The following is a 27537-nucleotide window of genomic DNA, read 5'->3' as shown; positions in this document are numbered from 1 at the left end:
TAAAAGCACAGAAGGAGGAAAGGTCATCTGGGATGGATGCTGGCTGTGGCTTCCAGCAACTTCTCTGGAATGCTGGTTCTGCCTAGACAACCCCAGGTGTTTGGCCAAACAGTTGATCTGCCTTGTATGAAAAAGGGGGTGGTTCAGCTCTAAACTGCAAGGTCAGTGAACTCTCACGGTGAGAGCTTTTGAGGGTCTGGTCTCCCAGAGTTTGGTCTCCAACAAAAATATAAGTGAGTTAAAAATCTTGAGACTATGATTGAACTATAAACTGTAGCCAAAGGAACACTGGAACTTTAACCACAATCTTCAAGTTTCTCAATACCCAAGCACAAACACAACTTTGGAAAGCAAAATTCAACCTCTAATAAACAATCACAGACAATAGACAGAGAGTGAAGAGAACTTGAAGCTAATCTCAGTAGGAGCCAGAAAGGAAGCAGGATGTCTCTCCCAATTTCCTCCTGTCCCTAGGAGAGCTCTGAAATCCATTTTTCTTCATTTTTGCTAACACATACCAGACAAGGGACAACTGCTTTTCTGAAATCTATTCTCTCTCTTTCTTTCTTCCTCTCATGTAGTTTGTATATTTAGCATTCCTACCTATGGGAACCATGCACAGCATAAATATACCTGAGCTAAGTATTTTTCCAACATCTGGGTATTTTTGTTGTTGTTGTTTATTTTATTATTCTCCTTTTTAAACCCTGTTCCTCTCACCTGATGTAGCTCTTTTTGGCTGTGTACAACTGGCTATATAGTATTCCCCTGTCCCTTGTGCACTGCACTGTCACCTCCTAGGTGAGATCTACCTCAGGTCAATGAAAGGATAGAAAATAATACAGCCTAACTCTAATGACCTCAAGAAATCAGTAGTTTAAAATGCTATCTTGCTTTGTTAGAAACTAGGTAAAAGGTCACATTCCAGAGCCCGCCCTTTGTTTAGACCTAGCAGAAAGGCCTTGAATAGGTGATCCTGGCCCCATAGGGTAACTGGAAATGGGCTAAGCTTATCTTGCTTCTGTAAACTTACGCCATTACCCCAAGCAGGAGTTCACGCAGCTGTAGACATTATAGAAAACTAATTGGTTCACTGAGCGCGGGCTCCTATAATTTAAACTGTTTGGCCTAAAAACTATGGAGTGGTACAAATCAATTGGCTCGCATTTCGCGGGCTCTCCAGGCTAAGAAATGATTGGTTTGTGATTCACGGGCTTTGTCGTAAACTTATAAAAGCTGTCTCAATTCGGCGCTCAGGGTCCATAGTCCTCTGACCCTGCATGGTGCACGGCTATGGAACCCAGAATTCTGGAATAAAGAAATCCTCATGCTATTGCATCGAGACCATTTCTCGCGAGTGAGTGATTTGGGTGTCGCCTTCTGGGATGTGGGGTGCTGGGGCACCCTCGGTTTTTGGGGTCTTACAGTCAATATGGTCTCAACCTAGCCTATATCTGCTATTTATGCACATTCTGTAAAACAGCACCCCTAAAAGTAAAATTTATGTCTAACGCTAGTATTAATGCTGTTTGTTGCTTACTACTGTGCAAGATAATGGTACTTTTCTGTGGAACTCCACCCAAAACAGCATTTCTCAGTGGCTCCCCTCCATTTTCAGGCCCTACATTGTGTTCCACCTATAGCTGTCCAGCAGCCATGGATGAACTGGGTACCTAAAAGTGAGGCTGGGAATGAAAAAGTACAGAAAGATGAGAGAAGAATGAAGTCAAGACAAAAGATTGTGACCAAGGCTTAAAGTTTGATAGTTAGCATTCATATAGGAAAATACCACAGACCCCATTCTTTCTTTCAGCTGGATTGAGTTTTAAAGTAAACTCAATGGGCAGTCTATTCCTGTAGGAATTTTATTTCACCTGGGTCATTAAGTTCCAACTGTGGCAAACACTTAAGGTCTATTTAGCCTGCTCAAAGTTGGGGGAAGAGCACAGAATTGCTAACATGATAGCACTAAATACCTACATAAAGAAATTGGAGAGTTCACATACTAACAAATTAAAACTACATCTGGAAGCTCTACAAAAGAAAAAAAGAAAAAGAAGAGGAGGAGGAAGAGGAAGAGGAAGAGGAGGAGGACAAGGATGAGGAGGAATAAGAAGATGTAAACACACCAAAAAGGAATAGACAGCAGGAAATAATCATACTCAGGGCTGAAATCAATTAACTAGAAATGGAAAGATCAATACAAAGTATCAATAAAAGGAAGAGCTGGTTCTTTGAGAAGATAAACAACATAGACAAACACTTTGTCAAAGAATTAAAACCAGAGAGACAGTTCCCAAATTAACAAAATTGGAATTGAAAAGGAAAACATTTATTCTCTCACTCTCTTAGCTTTTCTCTTGCCCTCTTTGGCTCTTTCCTTCCCCCTCCCCTATCCCCTCTCTCCACATGACCATGGGCAGCCTCTACTTCTCTACTCTCTCCTTCTCTCTGCCTGTCTCTGCCTCAACTACCCTTTAATTCTCCCCCCGTGTCCTGAATAAACTTTATTCTATACTATGAAAAATAAAAACATAAAAAATAAAAGAGAAGAGAGACATTGATTAACAGTGAGGAAATTCAAGAAATCATTGGGTCTTACTTCAAAAGTGTGTACCCCACAAAAATGGAAAATCTAAATGAAATGGTAACATTTCTACATAGATACTAATTCATAAAATTAAATGAAGAACAGGTAAGCTGTCTAAATAATCCTATAAATCCTAAGGAAATAGTAGCAGTCATTAAAATCATTCAACCAAAAACAAAACAAATCAACAACATAATACGTTATAAACATCAGGAAAACAAGGATACATAAATTGAAGAAATAAACAAAGCCCTGGGCCACAGAGTTTTAACATCAAATTCTACCAGACATTCAAACAACAGCTCATAGCAATACTCCTCAGACCATTCCACAGAATAGATACTGACATAATATTGCCAAACTCACTCTATGAAGACAATGTTATACTTATACCTAAACTTAAAGCAATTCTACTAAAATCAGAAACAAGGAAAGACTGTCCACTCTTTTCTTATTCTTTCAATATAGTACTTGAAGTTCTTCCTAGAGCAATTAAAAAACTATGAGTTCAAGGGGATACAAATACAAATGGAAGACGTCAAAGCATTGCTATTCACATTTGATATGGTAATATACTTAGGTGACTCCAAAAATTCTACCAGAGAATGTCTACGGTTAATAAATACCGTCAACAAAGTGACTGGATAGAAAATTACCTCAAATCAGTTGCATTCCTTTATACAAGTAATAATTGGGCAAAGAGAGATGCTGGGGTTGGGGAGAAATACCCAGCACAATATCCACAAATAATTTAAAATATCTTGCTATAACTCTAACTAAGCAAGTTGAAGACCTGTATGGTAAGAACTTGATGTTTCTCAAGACAGAAACTGAGGAAGATATCAGAAGATGGGTAGATGTCCTTTGCACATGGATCAAGAGGAGTAATAAAGTGAAAATGACCATATTACAAAGAAAAAAAAACAATTTACAGATGCAATGAAATTCCCACAAAAATTCCAAGGCACATCTTTACAGTTCTTGAAAGAGAAATTATCAACTACTTATGGAAAAAGAATACATCCAAGATCACAAAACAATCTTGAACAATAAAAGAACTTCTACAGGTATAGCATCCATGACTTAAGATGTACTTAGATCAATAGTAGTGAAAACTACATGATATTGGTATAGAAACAGACAGGTGGATCAATGGAATGTAATTGAAGACCCAGAAATAAACCCACACATTCATCAACACTTTATTTTTGATGAAGAAGCCAAAACCATACAGTAGAAAAGGGACAGTATCATCAACAACTGGAGTTAGTCTAACTAGATGTTTTAATCTAGAAGAATGCAAATCGGTACATATTTATCATACTGCACAAAACTAAAGTCCAATTGAGTCACACATTTCAACATACAACTTGATAGACTAATTTTAATAGAACAAAAATTAGCCATTAACAAATGGGTCCACATGAAAGTGAAAAGCTTTACCAGTCAAAGGACACCATCAACAGGATAAAATGACCATCTACAAATTGGGAAAAGATCTCCAACAACTCTATATCTGATAAAATTTTAATATCCAAAATACATAGGGAATTCAAGAAATTAAACATCAACAAACCAAATAATCCAACTCAAATGGGATACAGAATTGTTATTAGAGTAACCTCAACTGGCAGTGAAGCACTGAAAGAAATATTCAATATCCTTGTTCTTAAAGAAATGCAAGTCAAATTAACTCTGAAATTTTACCTTATACCCATAAGAATGCCTAACATCAAAAACTCACTGTACAGCACATAATTGTAAGAGCATATATTGCAAGGGAAACTCTTCTCCATTACTTGTGGGGTACAAACTTGAGCAACCACTCGGGAAATCAATTTGTTTTTTTTGTTTTTATTTTTTTTGTGTGTGAAAGAAAATTAGAAATAGTTCTACCTCAAGACTCAGCTATACTACTTGTTGGTATTCTGTCTAAGCTCCACCCCACACTTACCTGGCAATAGTCAGGTATGCCCCGCCCCATAGACCTGGCCCACTAGAAAAGGGGCTACTTGCCCCTCCTCTTGCTCTCTCATCACTCTCATCCCACTCTCACCAATCTGCCCTTTGGGCTCTCCTCCCCTCCCCCCTCTCTCCACATGGTCATGGCCAGCCTCTACTACTCTCTACTCTCTCTCTCTCTCTCTCTCTGCCTTTCTCTACTTCCACTATACCACTAACTCCCAACCTCTACCCTGAAATAAACTCTATTCTATACCATGTCTGTGTGTGTGTGGTCCCTCAGGGGGAAGAGATACTTGGGCAATGGACTGCCTGAGAACTCCCTTCCCCCACACCACCATGCCACACTTCCTTAACCCCCATTCTCTCTTTTTAAGCCCCCTTTATTGGTGTGTTGGCCCTTCATTGGTACATTTGGCCAGGAAACAAGAAACTCCGGGAATCGAGAAACACTATGGGTATGCCAGCTTTGCCATTTAAGTCACAACTTCGCTCACTAGCCCTGGACGGTAAGCTAATAATCCCACCCCACATGGGGTTAGAGTGACAGTTTACATGTTTCTAGGGTACCATTGCATTGTTGTGAGGATGGGAGTCTGTACTTTTCCCCTTTTCCCTCATCTGCGAACTGCTAATTAGCTGTGTTTGCCTGAAGTGTCCTTCCTCCCTCTCCTAGTTCTCCTATCCTCCTGGACAAACATTCTATGTTTGCACTCTCACAGCTTGCACACCCCTGCTCTACTGCTCTGTGGCAGCCTGAGACTGCCTGCTTTGATTACTAAATACAAAACAGACTTTTAGGTACTTCCTTTTCCCTAGACACTGCCTTCCTCCCCCTCCTAGTTCTCCCATTCTCCTGTGTTTGTGCTCTCGCAGTAGCCTCATTCCCACCAGACTGGTGGCCTCCCGTCCACAGCTGAGCCCCTTCCACAGTTCCAGCTGCAGTAGACAGTGGCCAGCAGTGGTGATGCGCTGCGCTTTGCTCTGAGCTACTTGGGTACTTTCTTCCTAGCTAGCTTGGGCTTCGACTTCCGCTGCTGGCAGGAAATCTCACCCTAAGTCTGCGCAATCACAAAACCTCACCTGCACCACCACCTCAGGTCCTGGCGGCAACTGATGCTGCCTCCGCATGACGAGGTCTCTCCAGGCACATCTTAGAACCAGGCCGCATGTCCCCGCAACCATGCAGTCCAGCTCTGCTGGCTACAGCGCAGATTTCTCTTGCCATTGCCTGCCACATCTGGGCCACAGTTCACACCCAGCTCAGCTCCTCTATACCTTGCTGCTTCTGTCATAGTAGCTCCTACTGTCTCCTGTGGGCCTTTCCCGCTGGTCTTGCAGACTTGAGTTCCAATTCCCTCAGGTGCACATACATCCTATGTATGTGTGGCTGTGGCACTGCTTGCTTTCCTCAGACTTCCAGTTTTTTGAACCTGGAAAACAATTACACCTGCTCCCAAAATGTGCATGCTACCTGTAAGGTTCTTGTTCCTTATACCAGATTACAAATTCAAACACTAACCATAATAATAAATAACTCTTAGCCTTCAAATGAGGCCTGGCCAGCTTCTTTTGAACGAAAAGTTCGCTTCCAACGTCCAGTCCATAGGACTGTCCTCCTGATAAGCATTCCTGCTTAGGATATTTAGGCCCTACTTTGGGTAGCCCCCTCACTCGGAAGTAACCCACATTCCTGCTTCCTCTCGCTGCCAAAATCCTGGTCCAGGTTGGGTTCTTCCTTAGTCCTTTGCCACCTTGATTTCTCATGAAGACCTGAATTTCTAGTCTTGGCTGTAACACACTGATAATATTCTTCCAGGACGCTGGAATTTTTATTAGCAAGTACCCCTCCCGAGCTCAGTGGGCGTCAATTGTCTTTGACCATAACAGTCTGGTAAATGATAAAGAGCCTAAACCTCACCTATTCCCTGTTCCCACATCTTTAACGTGTTTGTTTCTATAGCCTGCTTGCTCAAGTTGATGTTAACGAGCCTAAATCTGCCTAGACAAACTCATTTTCTGTCACCACAATTTAATCCATTGCTGCCACTCTGATCCTAGCATCTTTACTAACCAAAATAATATGCTTTCCTCTACCTATACAACCTGTCAAAGCTACTTAAGATTCCCATTCCTACCATCTCTTAACTATTGCTCTCCTATCTTGCCCTCAATCTTGTCAGAAGTTTGTTATTAAATTTAAGACAGACAGAATTCCCAAAGGCCTGACAACTTCTCCCAGGAGGTCTCAGAAGAAAGATATAGACACTGCTACAGGATGCTGCCTAAAACAGTGCAGTGGACAAGACTGGATAACTTGAGTCAAATGACTTCGCTAAACAAAGGTAAGACATTTCTCATGTCATGGGTATCCATTCCACAGAGAAAAAGCCCTGTATCTTCTGTGCTTGAAAGCCAGATTAACAGTGAAAGCTGCCATAGAGACCAGAGACCACAGAGAACTGCTGGCTATTGGAACCTGTCATTTTTAATAACATAACTGCTAAGTTATTGTTTATTCCTCAGACTTCTGAATACCTTGACAGCTAGACAGTTATCTCCTTACCTAAACTCTATTTCCATTAAATGCTTCATATTTCCTCTTCTTCTTCTGTCACTGTCCTAACATTAGCATTCCTATAGATTTGCCTAACTCTAATAATAAATATTCCACTATCTGATCCAACTTTCAATCTGATCCACAAAGGCTCATTTTAAAGACTGTTCATGTGGTTAACTCATGTTGTTATCTCTTTAATAAACTTGTTAGCTACAGGAAAACCTACTGAGATCTACTGCTTTTGGACCAAATAGGCTCCATCCAGATAAGTACATCTGCCCAAGTTCCCACTTCACTACATTTCCAAAGGGTGGGATTCCCCTGGGTTTCAATTGTACATCTTTTAAAAAGTTTTCCCTTCTCCCAAATGTACATAATCTTATTCCCTACCTATACTAATGTGTTCCAAAATCTTGCTAAGTCGAGGCCCTTGCCATATCCAGGACAGCTCCGGAGAAGAAACGTTCAGATGTTCCAATCTCCTCTCAGCTTCTCTAGACTCAGACAGCTTCTACTGGACCTGTTCTCCTCACCTATCCTCAAATGGTTCCACAGACTCTGGACAGCGAGAAAGCAGCCAATTCTCCTTAGACTGAACAAACACTCCCTATACCCCTTTCTCTAGGTTCCTCAGAGACACATTGCCCCAATGTCAACATGAAGCAGCCAGATCTCAACGACAACTCTATTCCTGCTTTGCCATCACCTTTTTCTTTTTCTTTTTAATTAAACAAATACTGGTGAATGTTGGTATTCTGTCTAAGCTCCACCCCCACACTTATCTAGCAATAGCCAGGTATGCCCTGCCCCATAGACCTGGCCCACTATAAAAGGGGCTACTTGTCACATCTCTCTCTCTCATTGCTCTCTCTCTCATCCCATTCTTACCGCTCTGCCCCTTGGGCTCTCCTAACCTCCCCCCTCTCTCCACAAGGTCATGGATGGCCTCTACTACTCTCTTCTCTCTCTCTCTCTCTCTCTCTCTCTCTCTCTCTCTCTCTCTCTCTCGCTCTCTCTCGCTCTCTCTCGCTCTCTCTGCCTTTCTCTACTTCCTCTGCCACTAACTCCCAACCTGTACCCTGAAGAAAATCTATTCTATACCATGTCTGTGTGCCTGTGGTCCCTGGGGGGGGGGCATGGGGGAGGGGGAAGAGGTCCTTGGACAAGGGTCCGACTGGGCACCCCTTTCCCCCACACCACCGTGCCACACTCCCCTAACCCCCATTCTCTCTCTTTTTTTTAATTTTTTTTATTTCATTTCAAATGATTTCCCCTTTTCTGGTACCCCACTCCCCAAAAGTCACATAAGCCACCTTCCCTCCCCCTATTCTCCCATCCACCCCTTCCCACTTCCCTGTTCTGGTTTTGCCCTATACTGCTTCACTGTGTCTTTCCAGAACAAGCGGCCACTCCTCCGTTCTTCTTGTACCTCATTTGATGTGTGGATTATGTTTTGGTTATTCCAGTTTTCCAGGCTAATATCCACTTATTAATGAGTACATACCATGACTGATCTTTTGAGAATGGGTTACTTCACTTAGTATGATGTTCTCCAGCTCCATCCATTTGCCTAAGAATTTCATAAATTCATTGTTTATAATGGCTGAATAGTACTCCATTGTGTATATATACCACATTTTTTGCATCCATTATTCTGTTGAGGGATACCTGGGTTCTTTCCAGCTTATGGCTATTATAAATAGGGCTGCTATGAACATAGTGGGGCATATATCATTATTACATGTGGGGGAATCCTCTGGGTATATGCAAAGGAGTGGTATAGCAGGATCTTTCGGAAATGAGGTGCCCAGTTTTCTGAAGAACCGCCGGACTGATTTCCAGAGTGGTTGTACCAATGTGCAACCACACCAGCAGTGGAGGAGTGTTCCTCTTTCTCCACATCCTCACCAACACCTGCTATCTCCTGAGTTTTTAATCTTAGCCATTCTGACTAGTGTAAGGTGAAATCTCAGGTTGTTTTGATTTGCATTTCCCTGATGACTAATGAAGTTGAGCATTTTTTAAGATGTTTCTTTGACATCTGAAGTTCTTTAGGTGAGAATTCTTTCTTTAACTCTGTACCCCATTTTTAATAGGGTTATTTGGTTTTCTGGGGTCTAACTTCTTGAGTTCTTTGTATATATTGAATATTAGCCCTCTATCCAATGTAGGTTTGGTGAATATCTTTTTTTGGCGAGGTTAAAGTGGCCATAGGTGTGTGGGTTCATTTCTGGATCTTCAATCCTGTTCCATTGATCCGCCTGCCCATCACTGTACCAATACCATGCAGGTTTTAACACTATTGCTCTGTAGTATTGCTTGAGGTCAGGGATATTGATTCCCCAGAATTTCTTTTGTTGTTGAGAAGAGTTTTAGGTATCCTGGGTTTTTTGTTATTCCAGATGAATTTGAGAATTGCTATTTCTAACTCTATGAAGAATTGAGTTGGGATATTGATGGGTATTGTGTTGAATCTGTATATTGCTTTTGGCAAAATTGCCATTTTAACTATATTGATCCTGCTGATCCATGAGCATGGGAGGTTTTTACATTTTTTGAGGTCTTCTTCCATTTCCTTCTTCATAGTCTTGAAGTTCTTGTCATACAGATCTTTCACATGTATGGTATGAGTCACCCCAAGATACTTTATACTGTTTCTGGCTATTGTGAAGGGTGTCATTTCCCTAATTTCTTTCTCAGCCTGCTTGTCCTTAAAGGCTACTGATTTGCTTGAGTTGATTTTATAACCTGCCACTTTGCTGAAGTTGTTTATCAGCTGTAGGAGTTCTCTAGTGGAGTTTTTTGGGTCACTTAGGTAGACTATCATGTCATCTGCAAATAATGATAGTTTGACTTCCTCCTTTCCAATTTGTATCCCTTTGACCTCCTTTTGTTGTCTAATTGCCTAGCTAGTACCTCAAGTACAATATTGAAAAAATAAGGAGAAAGGGGTCAGCCCTGTCTACTCTGTGATTTTAGTGGGTTTGCTTCAAGTTTCTCTCCATTTAGTTTGATGCTGGCTACTGGTTTGCTGTATATTGCTTTTACTATGTTTAGGTATGGGCCTTGAATTCCTGTTCTTTCCAAGACTTTAAGCATGAAACTATGCTGAATTTTGACAAATACTTTTTCAGCATCCAATGAAATGACCATGTGGTTTTGTTCTTTGAGTTTGTTTATGTAGTGGATTGCATTGATGGATTTCCATATATTGAACCAACCCTGCATCCCTTGAATAAAGCCTACTTGATCATGGTGGATGATCATTTTTATGTGTTCTTGAATTTGGTTGGCAAGAATTTTATTGAGTATTTTGCATCGTGTTCATAAGGGAAATTGGTCTGAAGTTCTCTTTCTTTGTTGGATCTCTGTGTGGTATTGGTATCAGCATAATTGTGGCTTCATAGAAGGAATTAGGTAGTGTTACTTCTGTTTCTATTTTGTGGAATAGTTTGAAGAGTATTGGTGTTAGGTCTTCTTTGAAGCTCTGATAGAATTCTGCATTGAAGCCATCTGGTCCTGGGCTTTTTTTGGTTGGAAGGTTTTCTATGACCCCTTGTATTTCTTTAGGGGTTAAGGGGCTGTTTAGATGATCTATTTGGTCCTGATTTAATTTTAGTATTTAGTATCTGTCTAGGAAATTGTCCATTTCCTCAGATTCTCCAGTTTTGTTGAGTATAGGCTTTTGTAGTAGGATGTGATGACTTTTTGAATTTCCTCAGTTTCTGTTGTTATATCTCCCTTTTCATTTCTAATTTTCTTAATTTGGATACTTTCTCTGTGCCCTTTTGTCAGTCTGGCTAAGGGTCTATCTATCTTGTTGATTTTCTCAAAAACCTAGCTCCTGGATTCGTTGATTCTTTGTATGGTTCTCTTTGTTTCCACTTGACTGATTTCAGCCCTGAGTTTGATGATTTCCTGTCTTCTACTCCTCCTGGGTGAATTGGCTTCTTTTTGTTCCAGGGCTTTCAGGTGTGTTATTAAGCTGCTAGTGTATGCACTCTCCATTTAATTTTTGGAGGCACTCAGGGCTATGAGTTTTCCTCTTAGCTCTGCTTTCATTGTGTCCCAAAGATTTGGGTATGTTGTGCCTTCATTTTCATGAAATTCTAAAAAGTCTCTGATTTCTTTCTTTATTTCTTCTTTGGCCAAAGTGTCATTGAGTAGAGTATTGTTCAGCCTCCATGTGTATGTGGGTTTTCTGTTGTTTTTGTTGCCATTGAAGGCCACTCTTACTCCATAGTGATCTGATAGGAGGCATGGGATTAGTTCGATCTTCTTATATTTGTTTAGGGCTGTCTTGTGACCAATTATATGGTCGATTTTGGAGAAGGTACCATGAGGTGCTGAGTAAAAGGAATATTATTTTGTTTTAGGGTGAAATGTTCTATAAATATCAGTCAAGTCCAATTGGTCCAAAGCATCAATTAGTTTTATTGTGTCCCTGTTTCCTTTCTGTTTTCCTGATCGATCCATTGAGGAGAGTGGAGTGTTTAAATCACCCACAATTATTGTGTTAGGTGCAATGTGTGCTTTGAGCTTCAGTAAAGTTTTCTTTTATGAATGAGGGTGCCCTTTCATTTGGTGCATAGATGTTCAGAATTGAAACTTCTTCTTGGTGGATTTTTCCTTTGACCAGCAAGAAGTGTCCTTCTGTATCTCTTTTGATGACTTTAGGTTGAAAGTCAATTTTATCTGTTATTAGAATGGCTACTCCTGCTCATTTCCTGAGACCACTGGTTTGTAAAATTGTATTCCAGCCTTTTACTCTAAGGTAGTTTTTGTCTTTGACAGCGAGGTGTGTTTCCTGTATGCAGCAAAATGTAGGGTCCTGTTTCCTTATCCAGTCTGTTAGTTTATGTCTTTTTTTGGGGGAGTTGAATCCATTGACATTAAGAGATATTAAGGAATAGTGAGTATTACTTCTTGTCATTTTTGATGTTATTTTTATATTTGAGTGGTTATCTTCTTTTGGGTTTGATGAAAGAAGGTAACTATCTTGCTTTTTCCAGGGTGTCATTTCCCACCTTGTATTGGAGTTTTCCTCCTATTATTCTTTGTAGAGCTGGGTTTATAGAAAGATATTGTGTAAATTTGGTTTTGTCATGGAATATCTTGGTTTCTCCATCTATTGTGATTGAGAGTTTTGCTGGGTATAGTAGTCTTGACTGACATTTGTGTTCTCTTAGAGTCTGCATGTGATCTTCCCAGGATCTTCTAGGTTTCATGGTCTCTGGTGAGAAGTCTGGTGTGATTCTGATAGGTCTTCCTTTATATGTTACTTGCCCTTTTTCTCTTGCTGCCTTTAATATTCTTTCTTTGTTTAGTACATTTGGGGTTTTGATTATTATGTGATGAGAGGTATTTCTACTCAGGTCCAGTCTGTCTGAAGTTCTGTATGCTTCTTGTATATTCGTGTGCATCTCTATCTTTTAGTTGGGAAAATTTCTTCCATAATTTTTTTGAAGGTATTTGCTGGCTCTTTCAGCTGTTAATCTTCACTCTCATCTATACCTATAATCCTTAGGTTTGGTCTTCTCATTGTGTCCTGGATACAAGCTTTTTGTATTTTGCATTTTCTTTGACTGTTGAGTCAATAGTTTCTATGGTATCTTCAGCATCTGAGATTCTTTCTTCCATCTCTTATATTCTGTTGTTGATATTTGCATCTATGGCCCCCGATTTCTTCTCAAGGTTTTCTATCTCCAAAGTTGTCTCCTTTTGTGCTTCCTTAGTTGTTTCTACTTCTGATTTTAAATCCTGGATGGTTTTTCTTAGCTCCTTCACTTGCTTGTTTGTGTTTTCCTGTAATTCTTTAAGAGATTTTTGTGGTTCCTCTTTCATGACTTCTGCTGTTTGACTCACTTTCTCCTGCATTTCTTTAAGTTTTTTTTTTTGTTTGTTTGTTTGGTTTTTTTTTGTTTTTTTTTTTTTTTGTTTGTTTCTTCTTTATTGGCTTCTATCTCTTGAGCCTTATTCTTCTGAATTTCTTTAAGTGATTTTTGTGTTTCCATTATATGGGTTTCTAACTTATTCATGTTTCCCTGTATTTTTTTAAGAGATTCATTTATGTCTGTTTTGTGTTCTTCTAGCAGCATCATGAAAGTGATTTTAAATTCAAATCTTGTTTTTCTGGTGTGTTTTTGTAATCAGGACTTGCTGATGTTGGAAAGTTTGGTTCAGACGCTGCCATATTGCCTAGATTTTTGTTAGTAGAGTTCCTGCATTTGCCCTTTGCCATCTTGTTATTTCTGGCATTAGTTGGTCTTGTCTCTGGCTGGTATTTGTGCCTCCTGTGAGGCTATAGGGCTATTTCTGCAATCCTGGATGGCTGGGTTTCCCTTGTTACATATTGGTAATACACTGCCCTCCTCTTGGGTGTCCTTGCAGCCCTAGCATGCCTTTTCCCAGGTTGTCTGTTTGAACCAGGCGGTGCCGGTTTGCTCCTTCAGTAAATGCTGATAGTCTATGTTGCTGTGGGACCTTTTCTGAGTGCTGGTAACTCTACTGGGCAGCTGATCTCCCAATTGTGTTGGTGCACACAAGGCTAGCCTTGCTGCTGAGGCCCTGAGTCTAGGCAAAAGCCTGGAAGGCTAAGGCCTGAGCAAAGTTCCCCTTGGGCTATGACTGCTAATTGGTTCTGTCAGGTGGCCAGGATGGTGGTGTGCCTTCGCTCCCTGAAAGTGCTGGGAGAGCCTGCTAGGCTAACAACCACCTGGATGGGTTGGCACACACATGGCCCACTGAGCAGCCCAGGGCCTGGGGTCAGTCCAAGGCCTGTCTGTTTTAGATCCCTGCTGTGTTGGCCTCAGGCTATGACTCTTAGCTGACTTTACCTGCTAGAACTCTCTAGTATCCTGTAGTCAAAATGGAAGAGCACTCGCCGGGCTGGCAAACAACCACCTGGCCGGGTTTGCACACTGATCGCCCCCTGAACAGCCCTGGGCCTGGATACAGGCCAACTCCCAAGATGTTGGCCTTGGGTTATATTTGCGTACCTCAGTCTGTCTGATTTCTCTGGCACCCAAGATCCAAGTTGGCAGAGAGACTCTTGTAACTGACTGGCAGGAGGCAGAGTTCTGATGTAGCTTCTGTGGGGTGAAAGGTGCTGTAAATTTGCCATTGCTTGCAGCCCCACTGGCCAGCGAAGGTCAGTGGTAGCAGGCACAAGGTCTGCCTGGACCCTGTCACCTTGGTTCCACTGCTGATAGCCCTTCCACTGGATCTGCTGCTGCCACCGCCACTGCCGCTGCCACCTATACCTTTTCAATATAGTACTTGAAGTTCTAGCTAGAGCAATTAGACAACATAAGGAGGTCAAAGGGAAGGAAGAAATTCGAAAGGAAGAAATCAAGTTATCACTATTTGCAGATGATATGATAGTATAGTTAAGTGACCCAAAAAACCCCACCAGAGAACTCCTACAGCTGATAAACAACTTCAGCAAAGTGGCTGGTTATAAAATCAACTCAAGCAAATTAGTAGCCTTCCTATACTCAAAGGATAAACAGCCTGATAAAGAAGGTAGGGAAATGACACCCTTCACAATAGCCACAAACAATATAAACTATCTTGGTGTGACTCTTACCAAACAAATAAAAGATCTGTATGAGAAGAACTTCAGGTCTCTGAAGTAGGAAATCGAAGAAGAGCTCAGAAAATGGAATAATCTTCCATGCTCGTGGATTGGCAGGGTTAATATAGTTTAAATAGCCATCTTTCCAAAAGCAATATACGGATTCAACGCAATACCCATCAAAATCCCAACTCAGTTCTTCAAAGAGTTAGAAAAAACAATTCTGAAAATTCATCTGGAATAACAAAAAACCCAGGATAGGTAAAACTATACTCAACAGTAAAAGAACTTCTGGGGGAAATCAGTACCCCAGACCTCAAGCAATACTACAAAGCAATAGTGTTAAAACCTGCATGGTATTGGCACAGTGACAGGCAAGTGGAACAATGGAATAGAATTGAAGACCCAGAAATGAATCCATACAGCTATGGTCACTTGATCTTCAACAACAGAGCAGAAAACATCCAGTGGAAAAAAGATAGCATATTCAACAAATGGTGTTTGTTCAACTAGAGGTCAGCATGCAGAAGATTGCAAATTGATCCATTCTTATCTCCATTTACTAAGCTCAACTCCAAGTGGATCAAGGACCTCCACATAAAACCAGACACACCGAAACTAATAGAAAAGAAACTGGGGAAAACCCTTGAGGACATGGGTACAGGGGAAAAGTTCCTTAACAGAAAACCAATAGCTTATGCTCTAAGGTCAAGAATTGACAAATGGGACCTCATAAAATTACAAAGTTTCTGTAAGGCAAAGGACACTGTCAAAAGGACAAAACGGTAACCAACAAATTGAGAAAAGATTTTCACCAACCCTACATCTGATAGAGAGCTAATATCCAATACATATAAAGAACTCAAGAAGTTAGACCCCAGGGAGCGTAATAATCCTATTAAAAATGGGGTAAAGATCTTAACAAAGAATTTTTACCTGAAGAAATTCAGATGGCTGAGAAGCACCTTAAGAAATGCTCAACATCAACTTGGTGGTGGTGGTGCATGCCTGTAATCCCAACACTCTGGGAGGCACAGGCAGGAGGATTTCTGAGTTCGAGGCCAGCCTGGTCTACAGAGTGAGTTCCAGCACAGTCAGGGTTATACAGAGAAACCCTGTCTTGAAAAAAAAAAATGCTCAACATCATTAGTCATTAGGAAAATGCAAATCAAAACAACCCTGAGATTTCACCTCACACCAGTCAGAATGCCTAAGTTTAAAACTTCAGGAGACAGCAGGTGTTGGCAAGGATGTGGAGAAAGATGAACATTCCTCCATTGCTAGTGGGGTTGCAAGCTGGTTCAAACACTGTGAAAATCAGTCTGACGGTTCCTCAGCGAACTGAACATGATACTTCCGGAGGATCCTGATATACCACTCCTGGGCATATACCCAGAAGATTCCCTGGCATGCAATAAGTACACATGCTCTACTATGTTCATAGCAGCCTTATTTATAATAGTCAGAAGCTGGAAGAACCCAGATTTCCCTCAATGGAGGAATGGATACAGAAAATGTGGTATGTTTACACAATGGATTACTACTCAGCAATTAAAAACAATGAATTCATGAAATTTTTAGGCAAATGTTTGGAACTGGAAAATATCATCCTAAGTGAGGTAACCCAATCACAAAAGAATACACATGGAATGCAATCTCTGATAAGTGGATATTAATTAGCCCAGAAGCTCTGAATACCCAAGACAAAAGTAACATATAAAATGACTCCCATGGCGAAGTAAGGAGAGGGCCCTGATCCTGGAAAGGCCTGATCCAGCATTGTAGGGGATTAGCAGGACAGAGTAAAAGGAGGGAGGTGTTTGGAGAATGGGTAGAGAGAAGGCTTATGGGACATATGGTGAGGGGGGATCTGGGAAATGGGAAAGCATTGGGAATGTAAATGAAGAATTTAGAAAATAATAATAATAATAATAATAATAGAAATCTATGGAAATAGAACTTTGTAAAATAGAAATACTTCAATAGAATGTGATCTGTTAATAATAAATTATGAAATATTCTGTAGAACTAAAGGGAAAATACATAATATAAGGAACTGACCAAGGTAAATAATTAAATCCACTCTAATAATCTGTGAGTGGTAAACAAGTTGTTGAATGCCTCAGACACCATTTGAAAGCATTATTTTAAGCATTTTTCTTTTAGTGATTCTGAAGGTGATTGAGAAACCTAGCTCACTATAATACTTGAAATCCCTTAAATCTGAATAGTTTGCTATATTCCATTCTACATTCAAGGATGTTAATTAAATAATATACTAGGTATTGTTATAAATTGTACATGAATATTATATAACCAGATATATCAAGTAGGTTGATTTTTGAAAAGGCACAGAAAGGATTATGCCACAAAGAGAGCTTTCCTAGAAGAAAGAACCTTGAGACAACAGGAGTCAAGGATTAATCATTGATGTAGAACATTGTAAAAATATTTAGAAGGATACAACATGATACAAGAAAAAAACAACATGAAAGGGGGCCTTTGACTTAAGAGTTTTCCTCCCAAGCCCTGGGTAGGAGTTTCATTAGGAGAGATTGCTTAAAATGAGTGAATACAAAAGCTAGCTAGGATGGACAATATAGTATGATCCTGAATGCAAAGATATATCCCTTGGTTTCCTTTAACAAACTTAGAAAATAAAGCAATTTTTCTGACTTTCATAGACTTTCAGAAGGTGCCAGAAAGTTTTACATCATATAATTTAGTCTGGCCAAGCAGGTGTTCCAAAAAGTATGGATTATGAATAGGAATGCGGTCTGACTTGTGCAAATACATATGGTAGAAAATTGCTAGAAATAGGGAGGACACAGATCATTTTCCCATTGGGTGGAGGAAAAGGACTGGACACCTGAGTGCTAGCAGAAAGAATGGAAACAGGAAACCTCAGGAGGTAGAAAGTGCAGGGGAATCCTCCAGAATATACCAAAGACCTGAGATGTGAGAGACTCTCAGGACTCAAAGGAAGGACCTTAGATGAAATGCCCTATGGTGGTGAGAGGGAACTTATAGAGCCCATCTCCAGTAGAAAGACAAGGCATCAAGTGAGGGATGGGTTGTAATCCCACAGTCAAAACTGACCCATAATTGTTCCTCTCTGAATGAACTACAGGGATGGAAACGGAGAGGAGCCTGAGGAAGAGAAGGTCCAGTGACAGGCCCAAAGTGGGGTCCAGCTCAAGGGAAAGTCCCAAGACCTATCACTATTACTGAGGCTATGGAGCATTCACACAAAGGGAGACATTATGATTGCCCTCTGAAATACCCAACAGAGAGCTGAGTCAGATTCAGTTATTTACACACAACAATGAACAGAAGCTGCTGACTCCTGTTGTTGCATTAGGGAAAACCTGGAAGAAGCTGAGGAGGAAGGCAATCCTGTTGGAGAACCAGCAGTCTCAATTACCCTGGACCCCAGAGATTTCTCAGACACTGGATCACACACCAGGCAGCATACACCAGCTGATATGAGGCTCCCAACACATATACAGCAAAGAACTGCTGGGTCTGGGCTCTCTCAGAGAAGATAGACCTAACCCTGAAGAGACTGAAGGACCCAGTGAGTTTAGAGGTCTGGTGGAGTGGGGGTGGGGTGGGGACATTCACTTGGAGACATGGGGGCAGGGCGAAGGTATGGGACGTGGAAGAGTCTGAGGGTTAGCCTAGAGGGGAATAAAATCTGGAGCGTAAAGAAATTAAGAAAGAAAGAAAGAAAGAAAGAAAGAAAGAAAGAAAGAAAGAAAGAAAGAAAGAAAGAAAGAAAGAAAGAAAGAAGGAAGGAAGGAAAGAAAGAAAGAAAGAAGGAAAGAAAGAAGGAAAGAAAGAAGGAAAGAAAGATGATTAAAGAAAAGAAGGTGTGGCCCTGTTGGTGTAGGTGTGTCACTGTGAGTGTGTACTATAAGACGTCACCTTAGCTGCCTGGAATTCTTCTACTAGCAGCCTTGAGATGAAATTATAGATCTCTCATTTCCTCCTGCACCATGCCTGCCTAGATGCTGCCATGTCCCTGCCTTGATGACATTGGTTTGAATCTCCGAACTGTAAGCTGAAAATATGGTATTCCAGTTCAAACCCCATTATATACATATTCAAATACTGAACCTTTATTCTGTTTTAAAGAAAAAGCAAAGATAAAATCTGCAGAAGTTTGATGGGCCAAAAATTGATCTATAAATACCTTTTCAGTTCTGAATGAGGAAGTTTATTCATTATATAGGAACCCTACAAAGATAGATAGATAAATAAATAAATAATAAATAAGAAAGAATAGCAAAACAGCAGCATCAAATTGGTTAGTTAGTTCAAATGGATAAGCCCCTTACTAGGGTTTCTAAAAAAGACTTAAAAGGAGCAACTTACAGAGTGAAGGGATTATTTGTGCCTATGATACTAAGGGGGAATATCTGACTTCACAGGAAGGCATGGCTAGATGTAGGTATGACCACTGGAGTAAGATGTTGAAGATCATTACCTCAGATCCAAAGAGGAAACAGAGAGAACAATCTTGAAATAATTCAATGCTATGGACTCTCAAAGACAGCAACATTCTGATGGATTTTCATTCTTGCAGCCTGGTTTGTATTATAAAAATATTTATCATGTAATCCTATATCGAAAGGAACATACTAAAATACCATATTTAAACTGTATTAGTTCTAAAAAGTCTCTCTCTCTCTCTCTCTCTCTCTCTCTCTCTCTCACACACACACACACACACACACACACACACACACTGAAATTCACCAAACCCAAAGACTATAAAACACAATTAATTTATATACATTAGAAATCATTACAAATGATTTAAGATTAACCATTATTATAACGGCCTGGGGAGATGGCTCAGTGGCTAAGAGCATTGGCCGGATTTCTAGAATTCCTGAATCATCAGCATCCACATGGTGGCTCATGATTATATATAAAACAATTTGATATCTTCTTCTGGAATGAAGGTATTGTACTGGCTGGTTTTGTGTGTCAACTTGACACAGGCTGGAGTTATCACAGAGAAAGGAGCGTCAGTTGGGAAACTGCCTCCATGGGATCCAGGTTTGGGGCATTTTCTCAATTAGTGATTAAGTTGGGAGGGTCCCTGGTAGGTGGTACCACTTTGGGGCTGGTATTCTTGGATTCTATAAGAGAGCAGGCTGAGCAAGCCAGGGGAAGCAAGCCAGTAAGGAACATCTCTCCATGGCCTCTGCATCAGCTTCTCCTTCCTGACCTGCTTGAGTTCCAGTCCTGACTTCCTTTAGTGATGAGCAGCAATGCAGAAGTGTAAGCTCAATAAACCCCTTCCTCCCCAACTTGCTTCTTGGTCATGATGTTTGTGCAGGAATAGAAACCCTGACTAAGACAAATTGGTACCAGTGTGGTGGGGTATTCCTGTGACAACCTGACCATGTTTTGTGGAGGACTGTGGAAGGACTTTGGAACTTCAGGCTAAATGAACCATTTGGTGTTAAAAGCTCTGTGGAATGTTCTGTAAGAGCTTGGAGTGTTTTGCAGGAGCTTGGATGATAATGTTGATAACATTGCAGAAAATGAAGGCCTGGCTTGTGAAATTTCAGAGGGAAGATTAAAGACTCTTAAAGGGGCCATGTTTTGATTGTGAAGATTTTGTGTTTTTGCTTAGCTGGTGCTGAAGAATCAGCTGTGATTAACAAGATACCAGAACCACTAAAGGAAACTTTTGTGTTACCGGGACTATTGATGCTGGTTAGCTGGAGCTAAGAAATTAGCGGTGATTAAGAAGAGACCAGCATCACTGAGGTGAAATCTTCTGGGAAGTGTTTTCTGAGAGCACAGAGGCTGTGTTCCAGAGATAGCCACAGTTGTATTGTGTGCTGTGCCTGGACTTAGTACTGTGTAAAAGTCACCAAGATGGTTCTGGTTTGAAGGCATGAAGGGGTCATGAAGAGCAGCTGAGGCACTTGGCACAGTGAGAAGCCTCAGAAGGCCATTGGTGAAGGTGCAGCTTCAGTTGCAATTGATGGCCCAGGACTTGATGGGGTCATGCATAGGAGCAGAGGCTTGTCACCATGAAGAGAGCCTATGAGAGGCTATTGGTGAAGCCTGATTACAGTGGAGCTTAGATAGCAGTGTTTTGGAGATGCCAGTGCCATTCAATGACCACCAAGAACAGCAGCAGCAGTGAAGTACAGGCAGCTGGAGCCTAGAAGACAAGCTGTGTGCTGCAAAGGGCAGAGCTGGAGAAGTGACCCAAGGTGTGAGAGGAGCCCGGAAGATGGTGAGTTGGATCCCAGACATTGAACCATTGGAGTTTGAGTTTTGCTTTAGGTTGTGACTGTACCCTGATATGTTTCCCTCTTGAAGGAAGAAAGTATTTTAGTGGAGCTCACAGTTAAGAGACTTAGAATTTTTAAAAGACTTTGAATTTTAAAGATATTGGACATTTTAAAGTGATTGAGCTTTTAATATGTAAAGACTGTGGGACTTTTAAAGTAATTTAGATCTTGGGTATGAATAAGAAAGTAAGGGTTGAGGCTTAATAGTGATGTGTTTGTGTGTCAAGTTGACAAGGGGTCAATTGTACTGGCTGGTTTTGTGTGTCAACTTGACACAGGCTGGAGTTATCACAGAGAAGGGAGCTTCAGTTGGGGAAGTACCTCCATGAGATCCAGCTGTGGAGCATTCTCTCAATTAGTGATCAATGGGGGAGGGCCCCTTGTGGGTGGTACCACCTTTGGGCTGGTGTTCTTGGGTTCTATAAGAGAACAGGCTGAGCAAGCCAGGGGAAGCAAGCCAATAAGAAACATCCCTCCATGGCCTCTGCATCAGCTCCTGCTTCCTGACCTGCTTGAGTTCGAGTCCTGACTTCCGTTAGTGATGAACTGCAACATGGAAGTATAAGCTGAATAAACCCTTTCCTCCCCAACTTGCCTCTTAGTCATGATGTTTGTGTAGGAATAGAATCCCTAAGACAGGTATAAATGCTGCAGAGAACTCATATACATAAAATGAATACATTAAAATTAAAGAGTAGACATTACAATTGTAAGCTATGATGCTTCACAGTGGAATTTAGAGTTTCACCATCAAATATAGTTTATGCACTTGTCTACATACAACTAATGATATATTTATTTTGTTTATTTGCTTTGGTGTTTTTATTAAGGGATCATATATGTCATTGTGCTGGCCCACAAACTATCATTGTATCCAAGTGTGACTTTGAATTTCTCATTCCTCTGTCTGAATCTACAGCATATTAGGATCAAAGGCATGGGTCACCATGCTAGATGTATACAATGTTGTGAATTAAACCACCACTGCATAAACTGTGGTACCTTCTCTTTTCCCTTAACTGGTTTCCTTAGATTTATTTTCCTAACTGGATTATATTTATGATGAAATATCTTTAGGCTTACACACACACACACACACACACACACACACACACACACACACATTCAGAAAATGTTAGTGAGAGGATTTTAGTTTAATATAATTTCAAGGTCAATTGAAGTAGCAAGGATAATTCTTTTGCTTCTGAAAGGGAAGAATTCAGATGGGATCACAGTAGAGTAAATCATGCAGTTAGGAGTTAGGATTAAACAGAAAAGCAAGAATATATACTACATAAAAAAAGCAGGGGAGTAGCAATGGCTATGATTCTAACAGAAATAAGGTTTCTCTTTCTTCTGTTACTACTCCCCGTGTCTCTTCCCAGTTAGAATTCTTCTAAGAGTGCATTCATTCAGAAGCACATATTTTATGCAAATTTCAGCTATATAGGAAAGCTATATAAGATATATGAATGTCTATATGGGTTGAAGTGCCCATGAAGATTAAAATGTTCACCAGATCGAAAGTACTTTGCATGCTCCCCAGGCAAGAAGCATCTGAAGCTCATGTAAACAACCCCAAATCGAAGAGGCCACTACTACTAGTCTTTATGCTCTGTTTTTGTTTGATTGTTTTTTCATTTTTTGAGGGTTTGGCTACTTTTATCCCTCCTAAAACAACAACAACAACAAAAAGAATATCAAAAAGAAACAATACGTTTAAGTTTTACCACATTGCATTAAAATAACTTCTTTGGAATAAAATAAAGTAACTGTTTAAATTGTTCAATTAATGTAAATTTAAAAATAATATGAAATTGAGAAGGAACATAAAGTTTTGTGGGTAGGGGGTGGGCAGAGGGTGGAAATGGAAGAAAGAAGAATCAGGGAGGAGTTGGAGGAGAGGAAATAATGTGATCAGGATATAATTCGTGAGCTGGGCAGTGGTGGTAGACACCTTTAATCCCAGCACTTGGGAGGCAGAGGCAGGTAGATTTCTGAGTTCAAGGACAGCCTGGTCTACAGAGTGAGTTCCAAGACAGCCAAGTCTACACAGAGAAACCCTGTCTTGAAAGACAAAAACAAAAACAAAAGTAAAGATAGAGTTCATGAAACAATCAATTTAACAAAAATTAATATTTGAAAGGGAGTCTATTTTGCTCAGTGTTCTTAAAATATGAGGTTATATTTGAAGTAGAGTAGGGAAGATTAATATCTGAGTTTATGGAGGAAGGAAAGGGCAGAGAGAAATATTGTGATTATATTAAAAACTCAAAAAATATGTTGTTTTTAAAAGTACAAATGATAATAGCAAATTGAGTACAAACCAATAGAGTATCTAAGCTCAAAATTTCAATAGTGAAATTATAGCATAAAATTCACTATCTAAGTTGGGAAATAACTCCACAAAGTTTCACCATTCAGTAATAACTCTTTTCATTTCAAGTTGTCAACACATTTATTGGAAATTGCATTGAACTACAGGTTCAGTTCCAAACCTTCCTAAAAGAAGTGTTATTCCTTGAAACAACCACAATTTACTTTCACATTTACACACCACTCTCAAAGGTAAAAGTATGGGTTAGTGTTGAATAAATGTCTTCATCTCATAGCTAGGCTGTTTTATTTTTGAAAAGCCTGTATTTGGTACAATTTGAGAAAAATATTTTGTAGTGTCTAAGGAACAAAATTTTTTCAATAAAATTTGTCCTATTTTCCAAAACCTTAACACTTCATAAAAAAGTTATTTTTCATGATTAGAGTCCAAAGGATCCTAGTGCAGATTAAAAATTCTATTCACTCATTGAAATAACATATCAAATATTGTTGCCATACCACAGTTCAAATACAGATAATATAACAGAGAAAAATAAAGACAGGCTACTTTTTTAATGAAGTTTTTAGTTTTATAAATGAGAGTAAGAGATAATGAAGAATTTATTTCACAAATGACAATTGTGAAAAACTGTTTGTCTAAGTCAAAGAATAGTAAAATACATAGAGAAGAATATCTCACCTAGGTCATAGAGAATTGTCAGAAAATATTTCTTTGCAAAATTTAATATCTAAATTAGCATGTGAGAGATGAATAGTGGCAGAACTTAGCTAGTGTTAAAAAGGTGGTGAGTAGAATTGCTAACAAAGGGAACTATATTTACCTGCATTCAGAAGAGATAAAAGTATAATAGAATTTAGTCAAGGATTTTCCTCATACTATTCCTGGACTAAAATACTACAAAGCCAGAAATTTAATATTTCACATGATTTTGTTGAGAAGATATTAAACAAATGAAAAAAAAAAACAATTTCAATGCCAAAATTGAAATGTGTAAGCCATTAAGTGGTATAGTTCTTAGTATTAAGAAAATTACTCTGGTCCTTCTTAGAAGGGGGAACAAAATACCTACAGAAGAAAATACAGGGACAAAGTGTGGAGCAGAGACTGATGGAAAGACCATTCACAGACTACTCCACCTAGTGATCCATCCCATAGACATAAAACTCAGACACTATTATCAATGCCCACAATTATTTGCTGACTGGAGCCAGATATAGCTGTTACCTGGGAGACTCTGCTGTTGCTTGACAAATACAGAGGAGTCACTCTCAGCCAGCCATTGAACTGAGCACAGGGTCCCCAATTAGGGAGCTAGCAAAAGGACTCAAGGAGCTGAAGGGGTTTGCAGCACCATAGGAGGAACAATGATATGAACCACCCAGTACTCCCAGAGCTCTCAGGGACAAACACATCAACCAGATAGTACATATGGTGTTACCCATGGCCCCAGATGCATAGGCAGCAGAGGATGTCCTTGTTGGACATCAGTGGGATGAAAGGCCTCTCATTCTGGAAAGGTTCGATGCAGCAATGCAGGGGAATACGAGGACAGGAAGTGGGAGGTGGTTGATTGGGGAACAGGGGAAGAACAGATGGCTTATGGGACTTTCGGGGGGTGGGGGAACCAGGCTTATGGAACATTCAGGGGGTAGGGGAACCAGGAAAGGGTAAATCATTTGAAATGTAATTAAAGAATATATCTAATGAAAAATGTTAGAAAAAGGAAAATTAAACTAGAAAAATGTGGTTTACTAAGTTGATAAAGAAGTATCATTAAATACTATTCAACACTTCTTTATAGAAAAAATAGAAATAAATATAGAATGTACAGCCCTTTTTACTAACTTCTGGAAATAGCATTAGGCTCTATTATGTCGTTTAGCAACAAAAGATGGCAAAGTTTCATGTTGGAGAACATGTGAAGTGACTAGAAAATTGGGACTTCCAAAGAATTCACAGAAGATTTTGCCCTGCCACTATCCTTTGTTTTATGTATAATTTTCCTCTGATTATCTAGGGTAAACAGTAATTATAAGCAGATTACACCCTAATGCATGTGAACCACAATGTCTGAAACAATAAATGTGAGAAAAGAAGCTTAAAAACCACAAATTACTTATGGATTACATAATAATACACATAGCTTGTGTTTAAAATGAAAAATTATTTGTGTTAAAAATGTTTGATTTGAATGTGTTTTACAGAAATAGGAAAATTACCCCAAAATTTATATATAATCCTTAGATGTGTGTAAAAGTCAAAATGATATTGAAAAAGACAGTAAATTCACACTCTTTCATTTAAAAAGTTTCTATAAGCAAATATACCAAATGAATATAAGAATAATAAAGCTGAAGATATATCTCTATTGCTTAAGAAACCATATACCTTGAATATTAGGCTTAGATAATTTGATATGAAATTAACCAAAGTGTTTTCCTCCTAATGAATCCAACTACAACACAACTCTTGCACTCATGGCTCAGATACCATTTCAGAAGAGGGAGCAGAAAGATTTTAATAATCACTGGACCAGAAAATAGACCATGAAATTATGACTTCTTGCTGTCTTAGAGAAGCTATACCCATGAAATCTCACCAATGTGTTTGCCTAAAGGTGAAGAATTCCAACAAGTTTTCTTTCCAATGTAGATGATAGTAATTTAACACAACCCTATTCAACTGTTTGATACAATAAATTAACTGCTGAGAGCAAAAATTAATAACCCCAGGGATAAGACTATGATTGGTTATAGAAAACCATGTGCTCATTATTAGAATCATATACATGTAGTTAATGTTAAATGGACTCAACTGGTTGTATTTATGTCTTAATTTATTTAAATTTATATGTAACAACAATAGTTAAAGAAGCAGAAGCAATACATATAGGATGAGAGTTCAAACAAAGGGGTAGGTTGCAAGAAAGCTAGAGGAGGAATAATAAACGTACGTTGTATTTACATTTTTACTTTTAAATAGTGAAATAAATCCTGACAATATCAAAAGTAAAAAAAAAAAAAATGGCCACAGACCTGTAAGTTCAGCATTTTGTAGGCTAAGGCAATGATATTATCTGTCTATAACCAGCCTAGGTGAAAAAGTGAGACCCTTCGTCAAAGAAAATTAGAGGAGTTATGTAGATCGTGCCCACTATCCCATGGTTTAGGAACCTAATGCAGAATTGTAGACAATTCTAGGCCAGACTGGACCACAGAGGTCGCTTCTATCTCCAAAACCAAAAAACATGAAAATACCAAAATAAGCAAATATTACATGTATGGGAAAAATATTTTTCAAAAAAGGGAGTATCGACCATACAGTGGAGAACAGCATTTATGTTGTTGTTTTTTATAACCTCTGTGAGAAAACCCATTTATAGATCAACAAAGAGTTTGTATAAATATAAATTATTTGTTTATCTTCCGTGTTCATACAAGCAAATTAAGAAGTATTGTATATTACTAATCTTTGGGAAAATGAAGAAAACCACAGTGTGTTATTGAATGTCAAGGTCCCCATAGAAGAGAGGTGGCAAATAATAAAATGTTAGGACAGAAGTAGAAATGAGAACGCAATTCTACTTTTTTTAGTGAGACAACATGTAATGAAGACATTATTGAAAGCAGTATGGTAATTCATTGGAATATCTTTGAAAAATTAGAAAGGGATTTATTTGGTTTATGTCATATATAAACCTTTGCTAAATGGGAACTAAGCCCTAAGTAGAATACACAAAGATACTTGATATATATGTGTCTCAAAAACATTCATCTGTAAACAATAAACCCATTTATCGATCAACAAAGAGTTTGTATAAATATAAATTATTTGTTTACCTTCCTTGTTCATACAAGCAAATTAAGAAGTATTGTATATTACTAATCTTTGGGAAAATGAAGAAAACCGCAGTGTGTTACTGAATGTCAAGGTCCCCATAGAAGAGAGGTGGCAAATAATAAAAATGTTAGGACAGAAGTAGAAATGAGAACGCAATTCTACTTTTTTAGTGAGACTACGTGTATTGAAGACATTATTGAAAGCAGTATGGTAATTCATTAAGTTAAATATAATTATACAGTCTACTAATTTTGAGATATATATCTAGGAAAATCGGTATCATGGTCTTGGACAGGTATTTGTACACCTATGCTCATAAAAGCATTATTTAAATTTGAAAATTAATGT

Source organism: Apodemus sylvaticus, chromosome X (genome assembly GCF_947179515.1).
Source record: "Apodemus sylvaticus chromosome X, mApoSyl1.1, whole genome shotgun sequence".
Taxonomy (NCBI): Eukaryota; Metazoa; Chordata; class Mammalia; order Rodentia; family Muridae; genus Apodemus; species Apodemus sylvaticus.
This window is presented reverse-complemented; position numbering follows the sequence as displayed.